Here is a 20,918-nt window from a genome sequence, read left to right as displayed (position 1 = left end):
ATGCCTTACAATTCCCATCTCACATGGTGATGGTCAGGACACTCTCGATTGTGCTCCTGTAAAAATTGGTTAGGGTGGGGGTGGGGAGCCTCGCTTGTCTTAATCTCCTCAGGATATGGAATCATTAAGGGACCAGGTGAGATTGTCCACTATGAGTACTTCCAGAAACTTAGTGCTCCTAACTCTCTCCACGGCGGAGCCATGTCTGTGTAGGAGTAGTCAGCCTAAACCTTCATAAAGTCAACACTCATTCCTTCAGTCTTTGTCCACACTGAGACTCAAATTGCTGTGCTTGCACCATTCTGCCAGCCGCTCCCTCTTCTCTATACACCATCTCATTGTCGTCATTGGTGAGGTCAACCACTGTTGGGTCAGCAGCGACCCTGATGATTTGGCTGGAACTGGTTCTAGCAGTACGGTCATGCTTCAGCAGCGGGTTGAGCACACGGCCTGGGGGGTGGCGGGGGGAGTTGCTGGTACTCAGTGTGATGGAGCTAGAGATGTTTCTGTTTGAACACATCTTCACAGATGTTGGATTTGTGTTAATCTATTTAGTTAAACAACAAGCAACATTCTGAAATGATTGCATAAATTTGTTCCATGTTTGCCATATGCCATCATAAATTACATTTCTTTGTCAGAGTTCCTGACATGTTGCTTACATCGATTTTTCTAGCTTCCAGTAATTTCTCCCTTCTCTGTACCTTCATTCCCCATTGTCCACTCTGCTTTCCTGTCAGATGTCTTTTCCTTCAACCCTTTACCTCTACCATCTATCACCTCCCAGCTTCTCACTTCATACCCCTCCCCCACCTACCTAGCTTCCCTCTCACATGGCTTCAATGATCACCTTCAAACTTGTACTCCTTCCTCTCCTCCCCTCCCACCTTTTATATTGATTTCTTTCCTCGTCCTTTCCTGGCACTTGCCACAAAAACCTCGACTCATTATTCATTTCCATAGATGCTGACTGACTTGCTGAGTTCCTGCAGCATTTTGTGTTTGTTATGCTAAAGAGGATCCCTGATTTCCCTTGGACTCAATGTCTCCGTCACACTTCTGGTGAACTTGCATATGCCAGACAGAAGCATCGCTCCAATCACCCCGACACGCCCCCTATTCCTCCTCAGTCATTCCCTTGCACCTGAAGATATTTGTTCGATGGTCAATGGCAGGGCAGCACAGTAAGTGTAATGCTATTACAGTGCATTCCACTCTACTCCTGGCTGCAAAGAGTTTAGGGAGAGATTAGATTTATTTGTTACATGTATCTCAAAGCATACAGTATTCATGAGAATTCAAAGGAATGAGAGGTGACCTCATTGAAACCTATCAAATGGTGAAAGGCCTTGATAGAGTGCACGTGGAGAGGATGTTTCCTATGGTGGGAGAGTCTTAAGACCAAGTGACACAACCTCAGAATAGAGGGGCATTCTTTTGGAATAGAGAAGAGAATGAATTAGTTTAGCCAGAGAGTAGTGAATCTGTGGAATTCATTGCCATAGGCAGCTGCAGAGGCTGAGTCTTTATGTATATTTAAGGCAGAGGTTGTTTGATTCTTCATTGGTCATTTCTTGAGGGGATATGGGAAGAAGGCAGGAGACTGGGGCTGAGAGGAAAACTGAATCAGCCATGATAAAATGGCAGAGCAGACTCGATGACCCGAGTGGCCTAATTCTGCTCCTATATCTTATGGTTATATGAGATATGCTAAACACAAAATGCTGGAAGAACTCAGCAGGTCAGGCAACATCTATGGAAATGAACAAACAGTCAACATTTTGGGGTGAGACCTTTCTTCAGGACTGGAAAGGATAGGGGTAAATTCCAGAAACAAAGGTGGGGGGAAGGGAAGGAGGATAGCTGGAAGGTGGGAACAGTCAAGCGCTGGAGAAGAAAGACTCTGATAGGCAAGAAGAGTGGACCATATGAGAAAGGGATTGAGGAGGGACATCAAGGCGAAGTAATAGGCAGGTAGAGAAGAGGTAAGAGGGAACAGAAAAAGAGAAGAGGGAGAGGGAAAAATTTTACCAAGAGGAGAAACTGATATTCATTTCATCAGCTTGGAAACTACATAGATGGAATATAAGGTGTTGCTCCTTTACCCTGAGGGTGGCCTCATTGTGGCACAAGAGGAGGCCATGTCGGAACAGAAATGGGAATTTGAATTAAAAGATCTGACCACCAGAAAGTTCCGGCGGATGGAGCAAAGGTACTTGACGAAGCAGTCCCCCAATTTACGATGGGTCTCATCAATGTAGAGGAGGCCGCATCGGAAGCACAGAACACAACAGACGACCCCAGCAGATTTGCAGGTGAAGCGTTGCCTCACCTGGAAGGACTGTTTGGGAAATGGGTCACTTAGTGTCAATGACCGACACAGTACCAAGGATTGTGCCATGCTTCCAGTGTCAACATAGCAGCTCTCCAACTTAACAATCCTAACAGTAAGTCTTCGGAATGTGGAAGGAAACTGAGCCCCCACAAGAAACCCACGTGGTCACGGGGAGCATATATAAGCTCCTTATAGTTAGTGGCAGGAATTGAACCCCAACTGGTGATCACCTGTGCCGTAAAGTGATTGAGCTATGCTACCACACTGTCCTGTTATTGTCCACTAACCAAATATCTTCAGACATAAAGGAATGACTGAGGAGCGCAGAGTTTGTATTTTTCTCCCCATGACTACATGGGTTTCCTCCGCATGCTCTGGTTTCCTACAGGTTAGTAGGTTAATTGGTCACGTGCATGCTACTAGGCGGCACGAGCTCATTGGATCGGAAGGGTCTGTTACCGTGCTGTATCTCTACATAACATTACAAAATTGCCCATTATTGATCACCTCTCAAAGTATTACTGGCACAGCTTGTCCACCATCAAGGACATATAGACAGAAACATGCCAGAAATCATGAAGGCAGCAACATGATCAAGGACCACCATTCACCCTGCCCTTGGATTGTTTGACCTACTCCCATCAGGAAGGAGGTTTCATAGCATCCATACCAGGGCCAACAGAGTCTAAAACAGTTACTTTCCTCAAGCAATAAGGCTGATCAACACCTCCACCACGAACCCTCCTCGTCACAACCCCCCCACCACTATTTTATCATTTCCTGTCAATCACCTCATGTACAGACATTCCTGTACCTAGCAACACACACAAAAAATGTTGGTGGAACGCAGCAGGCCAGGCAGCATCTATAGGAAGAGGTGCAATCGACTGTACCTCTTCCTATAGATGCTGCCTGGCCTGCTGTTTTCCACCAGCATTTTTTGTGTGTGTTGCTTGAACTTCCAGCATCAGCAGATTTCCTTGTGTCTGTGTTTTTAAATTCACTACTGCAAAGCCTCTTCCAGTGATGCCTACACTGAAGAAGTTTAGATCTTCTCTTAAATGGGAGTTTAGTGAAACCCTCTCCCACTGCTCCCTATCTATAATTTCTTCAGCCCTTCAACTTTTCGACCACATTTTGACTCAGACTCGCTATTACAGCCATATATCCTTCCTTAGAACATGTCTCCGCCGCCAACTTACTCCAGCTGGCTTCAGGATTAGTTTTCGAGCCTCTCGATTTGGACCTTCTGAGGATCCCAGGTACTCACATTTTATTGACTCTGCCTCCCGTCGCTTCTCCCGTCAAGCTCTGAAGGCGACCCTCTCCGCCATGAGAAGGTACCTGGCGTCCCTATCCCAGTCCCTGCCACACCTCAGGGACACTTTCTTCGCCATCTGTAATGGTCCTACCCGTTACAGTATTTCAAACTCCGTCAGATCCATAAATGCAATCGCCATTTCTTGGACTTGAGTCCTGACGAAGGGTCTCGGCCCGAAACGTCGACTGTACCTTTTCCTATAGATGCTGCCTGGCCTGCTGCGTTCCACCAGCATTTTATGTGTCTGTTGCTTGAATTTCTAGCATCTGCAGATTTCCCTGTGTCTTCCTGTACCTAGCATCACTTTATGGACATGCAATCAATATCCGTATATAAGCTATCTTTAGTATTTATATTTTTGTGTCTTTTTTATAATTGTATTCTTTATCTTATCTTTTGCACTGCATCAGATCCAGAGTAACCATTATTTTGTTCTCCTTTACACTTGTGTACTGGAAATTACATTGAACAATCTTGAATCTTGAAGTAAGACAGCAAACCCCTCACCTCTCAAATGTGACACCTCTTATGTAGCATTTTTGTCTCATTCAAGATACAAGGATTTATTTCCAATCAGGATGATATGCAATATCAAGGAGAACTGATGGTTGGAGGAACTCCCATGCATCAGCCACTCTTGTCTTCCTAGTTGGTGGAGGTTGTGGGTTTGGGAAGTATTGCTGGCCAGATGTATGTGACAGGTCTTTGCTTGGCCAGTGTGATGATTCCAACCCCTCCTAATTTTGGCCCACAGCAAGAACTTATCATCAACAACAGATTCTGCAGTTACTTGAAATCTTGAGGAACACACAGACAAAATGCTGGAGGAGCACAGCAGGTTAGACAGCATCTATAGAGAGGAATATATAGTTGATATATCAAGTCAAAACCCTTCATCAGGATTGATAAAAGAATTCTTTGTGTTCCCTGGACTGGGTATGTCTTTGCAGCAAATTGCTGTAAACGTCCTGTTTTGAAAGAAGAGCCACGTATAAGCAAAGGGATAAATCTTAATAAGAAATAAATCTATCAATCATTGTGCCAGCGATCAATGTTGATTTTATTTTTTCCCAGAGTAGTGCTAATATATATGGATTGCTGTAATCAGCTTTGTGTGTTGCATGAGTTGAATATATTGCCGTGACAATTTGCAATTTAAGATCTAATAGCATTGCTTTGCTGATAAGTCAGTCAGACAAAGTGATCATCCAATTCTTGAGCAGCGGGGCATATTATTACTGCGGAGAGTATTATTGGATATCGCCCTGTCTTCAGTATAAGAAGCCTTGTTATTATTCTGTTCTGCATAGAATGTTTTGAGCTTGTCTTGGCAACTTGCAGACTATTGGTTTAATTAATCAATGTAATGCTGCACATCCTCAACTCCCTGCCCTGTTAGCCATCCTCTCCCCATCTCCCCCACTGAGTCCAAATCCAATTTTAGATTGACTGTCAGTGTGAGCCCTGCAGGAAATAGGATTGCAGACTGCCTAAAAACCCAAAGAAGTCATTGAAACAATAAGTGGAGCTGGTAATGGGCATGGCTCTCCACGGGTGGGATACTTGCTCACCAGAGAGAAGCCAATTTAACTTCTGACACTGGGAGACCACAGAGATGGGATAGGTCCTATGGTTCCAGGTGCTATTTAAGGTAGAAAAATGAGCAAAATGAGAAGAAATCCAAAAGAGGCCTTGCAGCAGTTTTGAACTACAACTTCATTCTAATATGGGGAATAGAATACATTTCCTGAACGGCAAGCTTCCATTGTACAGCTATTGGCAGGCGAGCAGTATCTCCCCACGATATAGAAGAATACCAGTTCAGTTCCATGTCCATGCCAACTTACAGAACAGTCTTATTACAACACTACCTTTCCTCATGTTCCCATCAATGTTGTCCCACTCACCTATCTACTAGAAGCAATTCATGTGGCCAGGAAATTAATCAGTCATGATGAAATGGCAGAGCAGACTCGATGGCCCAAATGGCCTCATTCTGCTCCTATATTTTATGGTCTTACAGTTTATCTACATTAACCTCCAGACAGAACATGTTTGGGATGTGTTGAGAAACTGTAACACATAGTTCAAAGTTCAAAGTAAATTCAAGTATATTTATTACCAAAGTACCTGTATGTCATCATATACTATCCTGAGACTCATTTTCTTGCAGGCATTCACAGTAAAAACATACAGTGGAGTCAATGAAAAACTATACACAAAGACTGACAAACAGCCAATGTGTAAAAAGAAGACAAACTATGTAAATAATATATATGTAAATAAATTAGACAGAGAATTGGAGTTGTACAGTCAACAATGCTGGAGGAACTCGGCAGGCCGGGCAGCATCAATGGGAAAGAGTACAGTCGACATTTTGTTCCTCCAGCATTTTGTGTGTTGCTTGGATTTTCAGCATCTGCAGATTTTCTGTTGTTTATGAGCTGAACAGTGCTTGAAAATGAGTTCATACATCGTGGAATCAGTTCGGTGCTAAGTTGAGTGAAGTTATCCACGCTAGTTGAGGACCCTGATTTCTAATGGATAATAACAAACTCCATGCAGACAGCACCTGAGGCGAGGATTGAACCCTAACCAACTCTACTCGCTGTACCACTGCACCAACTCATAGATAAGTTATGAATGTACTTTGATAATAAATTTACTTTGAACTTAGAACTTTATTGATGTTGTTGATGAATAAATACTAGATAGTACTGCAGGAAGAATTTCTCTTCATCTTCTGATAATAGTGACATGAAGTAGTATTATTCCGAGGAAACTCATCTCCCAACTCTGGACCTTGGGAATCAATGCCTCCCTCTGCAATTGGATAGAGTCATTGAGTGATGGCCAGAATGGCACACAGTACTCTAACATGTTCTGATCTTGTGTTTTGTAAAGTTGTGCCACAGCTTCCCTGCCCTTACAGTCTGTGCCTTGAACGATGAAGCCAAGCATCCTCTATGCTGTCTTATTTCAAGATTCAAGATTGTTCAGTGTCATTTCCAGTACACAAGTGTAAAGGAGAATGAAATAATGGTTACTCTGGATCTGATGCAGCACAGCAAAAGGATAAAGAAAACACAATTATAAAAAAGACACAATAAATATGAATACTTAAGATAGCCTATATACACATATTGATTGTATGTCCATAAAGTGATGCTAGGCACAGGAGTGTCTGTACAGGAGGTGACTGACAGGAAATGATAAAATAGTGATGGTGGGGGGATGCGATGAGGAGGGTTCATGGTTGGAGGTGTTGATCAAACTTATTGCTGGGAAAAGTAACTGTTTTAGACTCTGTTTGTCCTGGTATGGATGCAATGTAGCCTCCTCCCTGATGGGAGTAGGACAAACAATCCAAGAGCAGGGTGAATGGGGTCCTTTGTGATGTTACTGGCCTTCATGACTTCTGGCATTCTGCTTTCTATATGCCCTTGACGGCAGACATGCTGTGCCAGTAATGCATTGGAAAGGCTTGACTACCTGTTTTGAGCCTTCCAGTCCACCACAGAGCAGTTTCTGTGCTATGCAGTGATGTAACCTGTTCGAATGCTGTCTACTGTACATCTGTAGAACAGTGTAAATATTAATGTGCACAATCCAGCTCTCTCCAGCCTCTTCAGAAAGTAGAAGCATTAGTGAGCTTTCATGATTGTGTAGAATGTTTTCTGGGACCATGAGAGTTCCCAGAACTCTGTATCATTGCTCTGTATCAGCAATAGGGACTGCAGGGTGGATACTGAAACCATTTTCCTCTAATCTGTCATTCCAGGCACAGCACAGAGTGTGAACTTTTATTTATTGATTGTCTTTATTTATTGTCTTGTAACTTCAAAACATTAAACTAATTCAAAGGAAGACACGGGAGTCCGAAAATTTGAGTGCAACTTGCTGTTTAGGCCACTTTAAGCGAGGTGCGCACGTACCATGTGGTAGCGTGGTGATGTATGCAATTCATGTATTTATACATATAACCTATAACGAATTATTTAAATGAACAAGAACACTTAACTAATCAATATATTTATAAGATTACTCAACTGTTATTGAAATAATAAATACACAACAATTGGCAATAGATAATTGGTTTATTATTGCCAATAAAATGCAGTGAAATGCTTTTGTTTGCATGCCATCCGGACAGATCATTCCAGAATTACATCTATCGAGGTATTACAGAAAGAAATAAAAAGCCTAAATGCAGAAAATAGTGTAACATTTCTTGAGACTATAGGAAGACAAATAAAGTTCAAGGGTCACGATGAGGTACACTAGGAAATTGAGAGATCTTTGTTAACGTATAAGAGCGCTGTTTAAGAGCTTGTTAGCAGTGGGCTAGAAGCTATGTTTGAGTCTTGTGATATGTGCTCTGAATGCTTTGTATCCTCTGCCTGATGGAAAGGGGGAGAAGACAGACTGACTAATTCTGAAGTCAATGGCAAAGACTGAAGCGTGAAGGTCAAAATCCAATGGCCAAAGCCCTGGGTCTATGAGTCAGAAGTCCGTTGGGGAAGTGAAAGGGTTATTGTCTGTGAGTCTGCTGGAGGCCTGAAAGCCTGTTCTGGGATTGGAAGACTGTCTGTGTGGATGTGTGGTTAGTTGGGAGGGAGGAACGAGGTTGTTTCGCTGTTGTTGTTTTGTTGCTTGTTGTGTTCTGTGTTGTTCTGCTGAGCCCCGTGGCAATGCTATGTTGGAAAGTGGGAGGAAACTGAAGCGCCTGGAAAAAATCCACATGGTCATGGGGAGAAGATACAAACTCCTTACAGACAGTGGTGAGTATTGAACCTGGGTTGCTGGAGCTGTGGTGGTATACGGCTATGTACTCTGCTGCCCCAAATTAAAGAATTGTAGTTATTGTCAGGAATTCAGCTGTCTCCCTTGGCAGAAATGCTTTATATGCTAGATAATCTGAGTTAAGGATTTTAATTGAACAAAATAATTAGCCAAGGAACTAGGGAGAACTTCTTAACTTGTCTCACGTGTGAAAGATGGAATGCTGGACTGTAAAATTTGAATCTAAATCTTTCTTCTCGGGTGTCACCAGAGGGGCTTGAACCTATGACCTTCTGACTCAGAAGCAAGCTACCAAAGAACCAACAGCTGACCCTCTAAAGTTGCTAGGGATCTGGCCTTGCCATGCAGAAATTGTCTTTTGCATTTCAAACAAAACAGCAGTGAATGAATTTGCTATGAAGAATGTTCAGAGTCATGACAAACTCTGTGAGGCCTTTGTCCAACTTTGAAGTGGATTATTCAATGCTTTTGATGCAAGTCACATGAGAGGGGAGATAGTCACACTATCAGTCATCCTTTTCCACATAAAAATAAGAGGTTTATTCATTGAGCTCTGATCTGGTGAGCTGCTGAATGCTTCATATCCTGGCAGGGAGATTAGCGAGGGCTACTGAGGTGACTTTAAACTAGAATGGTTGGGGGGTGGGAATCAAATTAAAGAGGCTAGGCGTGAGGAGGTTAGTTCACAACAGGGGGATGGGAACCAGTGCAGAGAGACAGAGGGGTGTAAAGTGAGGGTAGAAGCAAAAAGTACTAAGGAGAAAAGTAAAAGTGGCAGGCCGACAAATCCAGGGCAAGCATTAAAAAGGGCCACTTTTCAACATAATTGTATAAGGGCTAAGAGAGTTGTAAAAGAGCGCCTGAAGGCTTTGTGTGTCAATGCAAGGACCATTCGTAATAAGGTGGATGAATTGAAAGTGCAGATTGTTATTAATGATTATGATATAATTGGGATCACAGAGTCATGGCTCCAGGGTGACCAAGGATGGGAGCTCAACGTTCAGGGATATTCAATATTCAGGAGGGATAGACATGAAGGAAGGGGAGGTGGGGTGGCGTTGCTGGTTAAAGAAGAGATTAACGCAATAGAAAGGAAGGACATAAGCCGGGAAGATGTGGAATCGATATGGGTAGAGCTGCGTAACACTATGGGGCAGAAGACGCTGGTGGGAGTTGTGTACAGGCCACCTAACAGTAGTAGTGAGGTCGGAGATGGTATTAAACAGGAAATTAGAAATGTGTGCAATAAAGGAACAGCAGTTATAATGGGTGACTTCAATCTACATGTAGATTGGGTAAACCAAATTGGTAAAGGTGCTGAGGAAGAGGATTTCTTGGAATGTATACGGGATGGTTTTTTGAACCAACATGTCGAGGAACCAACTAGAGAGCAGTCTATTCTGGACTGGGTTTTGAGCAATGAGGAAGGGTTAATTAGCAATCTTGTCGTGAGAGGCCCCTTGGGTAAGAGTGACCATAATATGGTGGAATTCTTCATTAAGATGGAGAGTGACATAGTTAATTCAGAAACAAAGGTTCTGAACTTAAAGAGGGGTAACGTTGAAGGTATGAGACGTGAATTAGCTAAGATAGACTGGCAAATGACACTTAAAGGATTGACGGTGGATATGCAATGGCAAGCATTTAAAGGTTGCATGGATGAACTACAACAATTGTTCATCCCAGTTTGGCAAAAGAATAAATCAAGGAAGGTAGTGCACCCGTGGCTGACAAGAGAAATTAGGGATAGTATCAATTCCAAAGAAGAGGCATACAAATTAGCCAGAGAAAGTGGCTCACCTGAGGACTGGGAGAAATTCAGAGTTCAGCAGAGGAGGACAAAGGGCTTAATTAGGAAGGGGAAAAAAGATTATGAGAGAAAACTGGCAGGGAACATAAAAACTGACTGTAAAAGCTTTTATAGATATGTAAAAAGGAAAAGACTGGTAAAGACAAATGTAGGTCCCCTACAGACAGAAACAGGTGAATTGATTATGGGGAGCAAGGACATGGCAGACCAATTGAATAATTACTTTGGTTCTGTCTTCACTAAGGAGGACATAAATAATCTTCCAGAAATAGTAGGGGACAGAGGGTCCAGTGAGATGGAGGAACTGAGCGAAATACATGTTAGTAGGGAAGTGGTGTTAGATAAATTGAAGGGATTGAAGGCAGATAAATCCCCAGGGCCAGATGGTCTGCATCCCAGAGTGCTTAAGGAAGTAGCCCAAGAAATAGTGGATGCATTAGTGAAAATTTTTCAAAACTCGTTAGATTCTGGACTAGTTCCTGAGGATTGGAGGGTGGCTAATGTAACCCCACTTTTTAAAAAAGGTGGGAGAGAGAAACCGAGGAATTACAGACCGGTTAGCCTAACGTCGGTGGTGGGGAAACTGCTGGAGTCAGTTATCAAAGATGTGATAACAGCACATTTGGAAAGCGGTGAAATCATCGGACAAAGTCAGCAAGGATTTGTGAAAGGAAAATCATGTCTGACGAATCTCATAGAATTTTTTGAGGATGTAACTAGTAGAGTGGATAGGGGAGAACCAGTGGATGTGGTATATTTGGATTTTCAAAAGGCTTTTGACAAGGTCCCACACAGGAGATTAGTGTGCAAACTTAAAGCACACGGTATTGGGGGTAAGGTATTGATGTGGATGGAGAATTGGTTAGCAGACAGGAAGCAAAGAGTGGGAATAAACGGGACCTTTTCAGAATGGCAGGCGGTGACTAGTGGGGTACCGCAAGGCTCAGTGCTGGGACCCCAGTTGTTTACAATATATATTAATGACTTGGATGAGGGAATTAAATGCAGCATCTCCAAGTTTGCGGATGACACGAAGCTGGGTGGCAGTGTTAGCTGTGAGGAGGATGCTAAGAGGATGCAGAGTGACTTGGATAGGTTGGGTGAGTGGGCAAATTCATGGCAGATGCAATTTAATGTGGATAAATGTGAAGTTATCCACTCTGGTGGCAAAAATAGGAAAACAGATTATTATCTGAATGGTGGCCGATTAGGAAAAGGGGAGGTGCAACAAGACCTGGGTGTCATTATACACCAGTCATTGAAAGTGGGCATGCAGGTACAGCAGGCGGTGAAAAAGGCGAATGGTATGCTGGCATTTATAGCGAGAGGATTCGAGTACCGGAGCAGGGAGGTACTACTGCAGTTGTACAAGGCCTTGGGGAGACCACACCTGGAGTATTGTGTGCAGTTTTGGTCCCCTAATCTGAGGAAAGACATCCTTGCCATAGAGGGAGTACAAAGAAGGTTCACCAGATTGATTCCTGGGATGGCAGGACTTTCATATGAAGAAAGACTGGATGAACTGGGCTTGTACTCGTTGGAATTTAGAAGATTGAGGGGGGATCTGATTGAAACGTATAAAATCCTAAAGGGATTGGACAGGCTAGATGCATGAAGATTGTTCCCGATGTTGAGGAAGTCCAGAACAAGGGGTCACAGTTTGAGGATAAAGGGGAAGCCTTTTTGGACCGAGATTAGGAAAAACTTCTTCACATTGAGAGTAGTGAATCTGTGGAATTCTCTGCCACAGGAAACAGTTGAGGCCAGTTCATTGGCTATATTTAAGAGGGAGTTAGATATGGCCCTTGTGGCTACGGGGATCAGGGGGTATGGAGGGAAGGCTGGGGCGGGGTTCTGAGTTGGATGATCAGCCATGATCATAATAAATGGCGGTGCAGGCTCGAAGGGCCGAATGGCCTACTCCTGCACCTATTTTCTATGTTTCTATGTTTCTAAAACATGTCCTTAGACAAATCAGAAGGAAAAGACTATTGCGATTGTATCATAATTCCTCAATTGATGAATGGCGAAATCACAGTATCAGTGTCCGGCTAATTACATTTGGAAGAAGAATTTAACCTGCTCTCGGAACAGACTGACCTGATCTATGTACGTACTTGTGCATGAATCATTTTTGTATCAGCCCCTGCTATGGAGACTCCAACACACAGGATCGCAACAGTGTTGTACGTTCAACCAGCTCCATCTGGGCACAACCATCTCCACCGTCAAGCAAATTCAAATTAACTAAGGAATTCCAAAGATTAAAGCCTAATTTATCAGGTGACAATGCAACAAACTGAAACATAAAGGCAAAAAATGTGATACCAAATTTATCTTATTTTATTTGGAGATACAGTGCAAAACAGGCCTTCCGGCCCAATGAGCCATGTTGCCTAGCAACCTGTCTACTTAACACTAGCCTAGTCACAGGACTAAGTACAACGCCTACACCAGGGTGAAGTTGTACTAGAGCTGTGTTCTGTCCACACTCTTGTACATGTCAGAATGCTGGCATGTGACAGAGAGCGACTTTGCTCAGCTGTCATCATTCCACACCATGAGCCTCCAGAAGATCCTCATATGTGAGGACCCTGAAGCACCCCTGGAAGAAGATGGCCAAGGGCAGAGAGGGATGGAGGGCCTTTACTGCTGCCCTAAATGTCAGCAGCTTAACAGGCAGCATCTCATCACAGGGCAATTTACAATGACCAATTAACCCACTAACTGGTACACCCTTGGACTGTGGGAGGAAACCGGAGCACCCGGAGAAAACACACTTGGTCAGGCTGGCATGGGAAGAACGTACATACTCCTTACAGATTTCAACAGAATTGAACTCCAAACTCCACCACCCGAGCTGTAAAAAAAGATTTGTTTGAGTGCCACAGCACCAGTTCAAATTTATAAGTATGCAAGTTTTTGCTGCCGTCAGAGGCAAGACAAGATTAATGCAGGACAGGTTTTGTCCACTTACTCACCGCTGCTTAATGTCAGTGCCATGCAGTTGCTTGTTTTTTTTAACTTCCTGAGATGGTGTCAAAATGAGATTCACCCTATTTATCATCTGTCCCTGCCCGGCCGGATAGATGCTTCCATTTTCCCTGAAGTTTCCGGTCTCTCCTGGCAGTCTTAAAGCAAGTACCATTTTATCATTTTATTATTAGATGTATGGAGTTTTTGCAACAACATCTGAGTAAATTGTGTTTCTGCTGTGAATCCACAATGCCCTTCCCTTTCAGGGTTAGCTGCTGTGATTTGGACAGCCATCTGGAAAGAATTTGCTGCATTGTAACCTTGATAAATTAGGTTTCAATCTTTGGAATTCCATACTTAGATTGACTGAGGAATGCTGAGTTTTGATTTAGAGCTACAGAGCCATACGGAACAGAAATAGACCTTTTGGCCTAGCTGGTTTGTATACAAAATTATGAGGGTTAAAGATAGGGGGTCGTTGAAGGTTTTCATAGCTGGTTGGGAGGGTGGTAATGGGGATAAGATCCCATTACCTATTAAATGCTCCCAATGGTCTGCGTCTCAAATAGCCTATGACAACCAAGTCCAGCTCCTGGCCTTCATGTACGACTTAGCTACTAAACCTGATGGAACTGTTTCTCCTGACAGGAGCAGAGGCAAAGGCAGGTTACTGGCACCTTAAAACCAATAGTTTTGGACGGATGGGGCTTGTCAGGTGTGGTTGGCAGCTAACTTGGAAAAGGAAAACTCTGATCTCAAACATCCGCTCTACCCTCTCATGGGGAATGTTTTGGAGGAAAACCCTGAGAGAAAATTCTGGAGCTAAGGCAGGCCTACATTGAGCTCAACAGTAACTGTCAACTCCTGCAATTCCACTGATGCCAAACTGTATCGGTCTCTGCTATTCCTTTGGATTCATCTGCTGTGTGGAGAGGGAGAGCCTGCTGCCTTGGCAACAGCTTTCTGTCCATATCGTACTGCCCTGGATTGCATATCAATAGTATGTAGACAGCAAGGTTGCAATGGAGGGCCTCACATAGATCAGTGGTCCCCAACCTCTGGGCCGCGGACTGATACCGGGCTGCGAAGCATGCAGCCTGTCAGAGGCCTATCTGGGCCGACATTTACGGCACCTAATTAATTAGCTTGTTTATTTTGACTTTTTTCTTAAAGATGTGCTGGGTGCATCCCGGCTACCACTGCACCGCTGCATGCTTTGCGGCCTGGCATCGGTCCGCGGCCCGGAGGTTGGGGACCACTGATATAGATAAGGTAAATGCGAGCTGGCTTTTTTCTACTGAGGATAGGGGAGACTTGAACTAGAAGTTACGGGTTAAGTGTGAAAGGTGAAATATTTAGCGGGGGCCTGAGGAGGAACTTCTTCACTCAGATGGTACTGAGACTGTGGAATGAGCTGCCAGTGGAAGTGGTTGATGTGTGTTTAATTGCAATGTTTAAGAGAAGTTTGGATAAGTACATGGATTAGTATGGTGCAGCTGTGAATGATTGGGACTCAGCAGAATGGGCTGGATAGATTGAATGGTCTGTACCTGTGCTGCAATGCTAAATGATTATGACTCTATGGTCTATGCTCACCAAAATTCCTATCTAACTTGGTCTCATTTACCCACATGTAGTCCATCTCCATTTAAAACTTCCCCATCCATGTAGTGTACTCTTCCAAGTGTCTTTTAAATGTTGTTAAATGTACCTGCATTAAACTCTTCCTCTGGTAGCTCATTCCATGTACTGACCATCTCCTGGGTGAAAATGTTTCTCCTAAGAGTCCTATTAAATCTCTCACATCTCACCTTAAACGCATCCCTTCTAGTTCTTGATTCCCTAACTGTGTGAAACAGACTATAAATAGGCAGTTTCAATAGTTCGGCACAGACTAAATGAGATAAAGGGCCTGTTTCTCTCCTGTACCTCTCTATTACTCTATGAATCTATCACTGTGCACTTTCCCCACCTTACCTATGCCCCTTGTGATTTTATACAGTACTGCGCAAAAGTCCTTGTTTCATATAGATAGCTTTCATGCCTAAGACTTCTGCATGGTACTGTAGAAATTTTAGGTATTGTGCCGTACTGCTACTGCAGAAAAATAAACGAATTTCATGACATATGTGAGTGACGATCAACCTGATTCTGATATGATACTATTGTGGACCGAGAGTGGGAAGGCAACAGGGAGGGGGGAATCATGGTTGGGAAAAGGGGAAGGGAGAGGGCAGGGATCAGGAAGCACCAGAAGGACATTCCTTAATGATCAATAAACCAAATGGAATCAAATGTTTTTGCCTGGTGTCTCAGTGCTGGGTGCCAGCCTCCACCCTTGTCACTCCTTCTCTGCCACCTGTGCCACCCTCCTGCCGTGGCGCTCCACCCTCGCCATTCCCAACATCCTGTGCTCCTGCCAGGTTTACAAACTCGCTCTCTGCTCCACGTTGACAAATACAGTACTGTGCAAAAGTCTCAGGCACCCTGGCTATAAATAGATAGATACCTTATTGATCCCAAAGGAAGTTACAGTGTTACAGTAGCATTACAAGTGCACAGATATTAGAAGACAAGCAAGAAAGAATAAAAAATGCAAATGACCTTAAAATAAGATGTAGAAGCTTTACAAGTCAAAGATTACAAGAATCACATTGATGAGATGGTAGTGTAAGTATTACTGTAATATTATATAGTAAGGGGTGCACATTCACAGTGTTCAGATAAGAACTGATGGTAGTTTTGCACAGGGTGTCCACTATAGCAGGACGTGGTAAACAGAGCTAAACAGACCTTAAACAGAGCTCTGATAAAGTAAAGTAAAGGCATCCGTTAGTCTTGCGAGACCATGGATCTGTGCCTGGAAAGTCTTCACTCTCCAGGGCACAGGCCTGGGCAAGGTTGTATGGAAGACCAGCAGTTGCCCATGCTGCAAGTCTCCCCTCTCCACAACACCAATGTTGTCCAAGGGAAGGGCATTAGGACCCATACAGCTTGGCACCAGTGTTGTCGCAGAGCAATGTGGGGAAGCGCCTTGCTCAAGGATGCACATGTTCCCTCGGCTGGGCCTCGAACTCACGCCTTCAGGTAGCTAGTCCAATGCCTTAACCACTTGGCCATGTGCCCACACAGAGAGCTCTGGTAAACTGAGGTTAATAACAGTCCAACAGGAAAAGGTCACCACTTCCCCAGCTTTAAGTTGACTTAATATAGAGCCTAATGGCTCAGGGTAAGAATGACCTCATACAGTGCTCTTTTGAGTTGTGCGGTTGTCATAGTCTCTTACTGAAAGTGTTCCTCTGTTCAGCCAAGGCAGCATGCAGAGCATGAGAAACATTGTCCAAAATTGCCAGGATTTTCTGGAGGATCCTTTGTCCAGTTTGACTCGGGAGGAGAAGATGGTGGCGCGACACAGATTGAAGCGGCCACTCTGGTGAAATTATATCTGTTATCTGTCAAGTAGGGTGCCATGCACAATCCTGATTTGATGGAGACAGACGTGAGAGCACGGAGGAACATCTGGTGAAACTTCTGAAATGCCTGTTTCGCTGCCGCTGCTACTGCGTGATCCAGAATCTGCGGAGGGGAAGGCCCTGAGTCCTCGGCTTTGCTTGTTGCTCAGCAGCCGTGGCGGGGTCAAAGCGCTTGGCAGGGATGGTGCTTGGTGCTCGGTGTCGGATGCTCGATGTTTTCAGATGGACTCAGAGTCGGTTGCGGTCGGGTGCTTCCAATGCATCGGCAAGTTTGTGACGCTTGGAGTTCATGGCAGGGAGAGTTTCTCCCTTCTGCCGTCTGCGTGAGATGATGGGGCTATCGGGACTTGAGACTTTTTTTTTACCGCACCCATGGTCTGCTCTTCATCAAATTACGATATTGCTTTGCACTGTTGTAACTATATGTTATAATTATGTAGTTTTGTCAGTTTTAGTCTTGGTTTGTCCTGTGTTTCTATGATGTCTTTCTGGAGGAGCATTGTATCATTTTTTAATGCGTGCATTTCTAAATGACAATAAACGAGGACTGAGTGTCCTCATAGTCTAATCTAACAGAGCCAGCCTTTCTGATCAGTTTATTGAGTCTGTTGGCATCACCCATGTTGATCCCATTGCCCCAGCACATCACCTCATAGAAGATTGTATTGGTGATAGTAGAGTGGTAGAAGTAGTGAAGGAGAGGCCTGCATACTCCAAAGGACCTCAGTCCCCTCATGAAATAGAGGATATTGTAGATATGTGCCTAAGACTTTTGCACAGCATTTCACACCTCTAAATTACTCTGATTTTCTCCTCTCCAGTGAATAAAGTTCTATCCTGTTCAACCTCTCCCCAGAAATCAGTCCCCAAGACCCGCCAACATCCTCATAAATCACTTCTGCAGTCTTTCCAGATTAATTTAACAGGGAAATGTGGACATACATTTAAATTTGTTTGGTTTGAGACAGGAACATTCTTGATATACGCATATGTGTACACAAGCACATCTTCAGCAAGCGTTTTGATTATCTTGGGTCAGGGATTATGCAGGGAATAGTTTGAATCCCAAGCAGAGATTTTAAATGCACAGTTTTAAATAAATTTGGCATGAAAACAGTCTCAATAATGCTGACTACTAAATTACCTGTATGTTTTGCTGTCCTTACACTTTTTGCCTATTGTTGACTCGAGACCAACAATGTTAGATGACTCGGACTGATCCCTGAAAGGGCAAATTAATCATCACACAAATGCTTGTTTTACAAACTACAGTCAGTGCCCACTTAATTGGGAATCTCCTGTACCTAAGAAAGACTATAAGACCATAAGACATAGGAGCAGAATTAGGCCATTTGGCCCGTTGAGTCTGCTCCGCCATTCAATCATGGCTGCTGTTTTTTTCTCATCCTCAGCCCCAATCCCCAGCCTTCTCCCCACAATCATTGATGCCATGGCCAATCAATCTCTGCCTTAAATATACTCAACAACCTGGCCTCCAGAGCTGGCTGTGGTAATAAACACCTCAATTTTTCCACATCTTTGTTTTAAATGGATGATCCTCTATCCTGAGGCTGTGCCCTCTCGTCCTCAACTCCCCCACCATGGGAAACATCCTTTCCATATCCACTCTATCTGGGCCGTTCAACATTTGAAAGATTCAATGAGGTTCCCCTCTCATCCTTCTAAATTCCAGTGTGTATAAACCCAGAGCCATCAAACATTCCTCATATGATAACCCTTTCATTCCTGGAATCATCCTTGTGAACCTCCTCTGAACCCTCTCTGATGCCAGCATATCTTTTCTTAGATCAGGAGCGCAAAACTGATCACAATACTCAAGGTGAGTCCTCATCAGTGCCTTATAAAGCCTCAGCCTCACACCCCTGTTCTTGTTTTCTAGATCTCTTGAAATGAATGCTAACATTGCAATTGCCTTCCTCACCACAACTCATCCTGAAAATTAACCTTTAGGGTGTTCTGCACAAGGACACCCAAGTCCCTTTCCATCTCAGGTTTTTGGATTTTCTGTCTGTTTAGAAAATAGTCTGCACATTTATTTCTGCTAACAAAGTGCATGACCATGCATTTTCCAACATTGTATTTCATTTGCCTCTCTCTTGCCCATTCTCCTAGTCTGATGTCTAAGTCCTTCCACTATCTATCTGTTTTCGCAACACTACCTGCGCCTCCACCAATCTTCATATCATCTGCAAACTTGGCAACAAAGCCATCTAATCCATCATCTAAATCATGGACACACAGCATAAAAAGAATTGGTCCCAATACCACTAGTTACTGGCAGCCAACCAGACAAGGATCCTTTTATTCTCACTTGCTACCTCCTATCAATCAGCCAATGCTCTAACCATACCAGTAACTTTCCTGTAATACCATGGGCTTTTAACTTGGTAAGCAGCTTCATGTGTGGCACCTTGTCAAAGGCCCTCTGAAAGTCCAAATATACAACATTCACTGCATCTCCTTTATTTATCCTACATGTAATCACCTCAAAGAATTCCAACAGGTTCATCAGGCAAGATTTTCCCTTGATTAAACTATGTTTCAGGATAAAGTGTTCAGTAACTGTATCACCATGGTTTTTTGCTGTTGTAGCCCATCCTCTTCAAGCTTAGACAAGCCATGGATTCAGAGATGCTCTTTTGTATACCACTGTTTTAAAGTGTGGCTATTTGAGTCACTGTCACCTTCCTTGAACCAGTATGGCCATTCTCCTCTGACCTCTCTCACTAACAAGGCATTTCCCCCACAGAATGGGTGCTCACTTTTTTTTTCTTATCACAAACTCTGTAATCTCAAGAGACTGTTCTGCATGAAAATCCCAGGAGATCAGCAGTTCCTGAGATACTCAAACCACCCCTTCTGACACCATCAACCATTCCACAATCAAAGTCACAGATCACATTTCTTCCAGATTCTAATGTTTGGTCTGAACAACAACTGAACCTCTTGACCATGTCCGCATGCTTTTATGCATTGAGTTGCTGCCACATAATTGGCTGATTAGATATTTATACTAAAGAGCAGATTTACAGGTGAACCTATTAAAGTGGCCACTGAGTGTATGTTAATATCCTGGGGATGAATTATATAAAATTCTGTTTGGTGTGTTTACTCCACACCAATTACTTCTATTCCATCCCTCTCATATATCTTCCTTTCTTCTTTGAGAGTCATAGAGTCATAGAACACAACAGTCCAAAACAGGCCCTTTAGCCCACCAAGGTCATGCTGCATGATTATTCTGCTCAGCCCCATCAACCCACATCTGGACATTGCTCTCCATACCCCTCTCATCCATGTACCTATCGAAATTTCTCTTAAATTTTCTCCACCACTTCACTGGCAATTTGTTTCACACTCTCACCACCCACTGTGTGAATAAGATTCCCCTCAGGTTCACTGAAACATTTCACCTTTCACCCTTAACCCATAACCTCATCTCACTGAAACTCAGTGGAAAAAGCCTGCTTGCATATACCCTAACTATAACATTCATAATTTTGGTATACTAATTTTTTCTCTCAATTGCTCACCTAATTTTCTTTAGAGAGAGTAATGCTTTTTCATTGCCTGTGTCACAGAGTTGAAATTTCTAACTACTTTTTTGATAAAAAAAATATTTCTCCATTTTTTTCACTATTGGATTAATTAATAATTATCATGTATTCATGAACTATGCTTTTCATTCTGTCAAATGGTGACATATTCTTTGGGTTTAAATTATAAAAGCTATTTTATAATTCTAAAGACTATCAGGTCTCCATTTGGGCTACTTTTTTTCCAAAGAAAGAAACATAAGCTGTTACTAATAGCTCTAATCTCTCAGTTCCAATACCTATCAATTCATTCTTTACTGCTTCTCCCGTACTGGAGTCATAGGGTTATACATCATAGAAACAGGCCAATTGGCCAGCTCAAGGTTCAAGATTCAAGACTGTTTATTGTCATTCTTCAGTTCACGAGTGCAAAGGAGAACAAAGTGATTGTTACTCCAGATCTGTTGCAGCATAAAAAAGAACAATAAGCATAAAAGCACAATAAATATACTGTAAATATAAACCATTCTTATAAAACACAATGTGGACAGTTGCAGGTTGAAGGAGCAACACCTCATATTCTGTCTTAGCTTCCAAAGCAATGGCATTAACATTGATTTCTCCAATTTCCATTAATTCTTTC

Source organism: Mobula birostris, chromosome 6, assembly GCF_030028105.1.
Source record: "Mobula birostris isolate sMobBir1 chromosome 6, sMobBir1.hap1, whole genome shotgun sequence".
Taxonomy (NCBI): domain Eukaryota; kingdom Metazoa; phylum Chordata; class Chondrichthyes; order Myliobatiformes; family Myliobatidae; genus Mobula; species Mobula birostris.
This window is presented reverse-complemented; position numbering follows the sequence as displayed.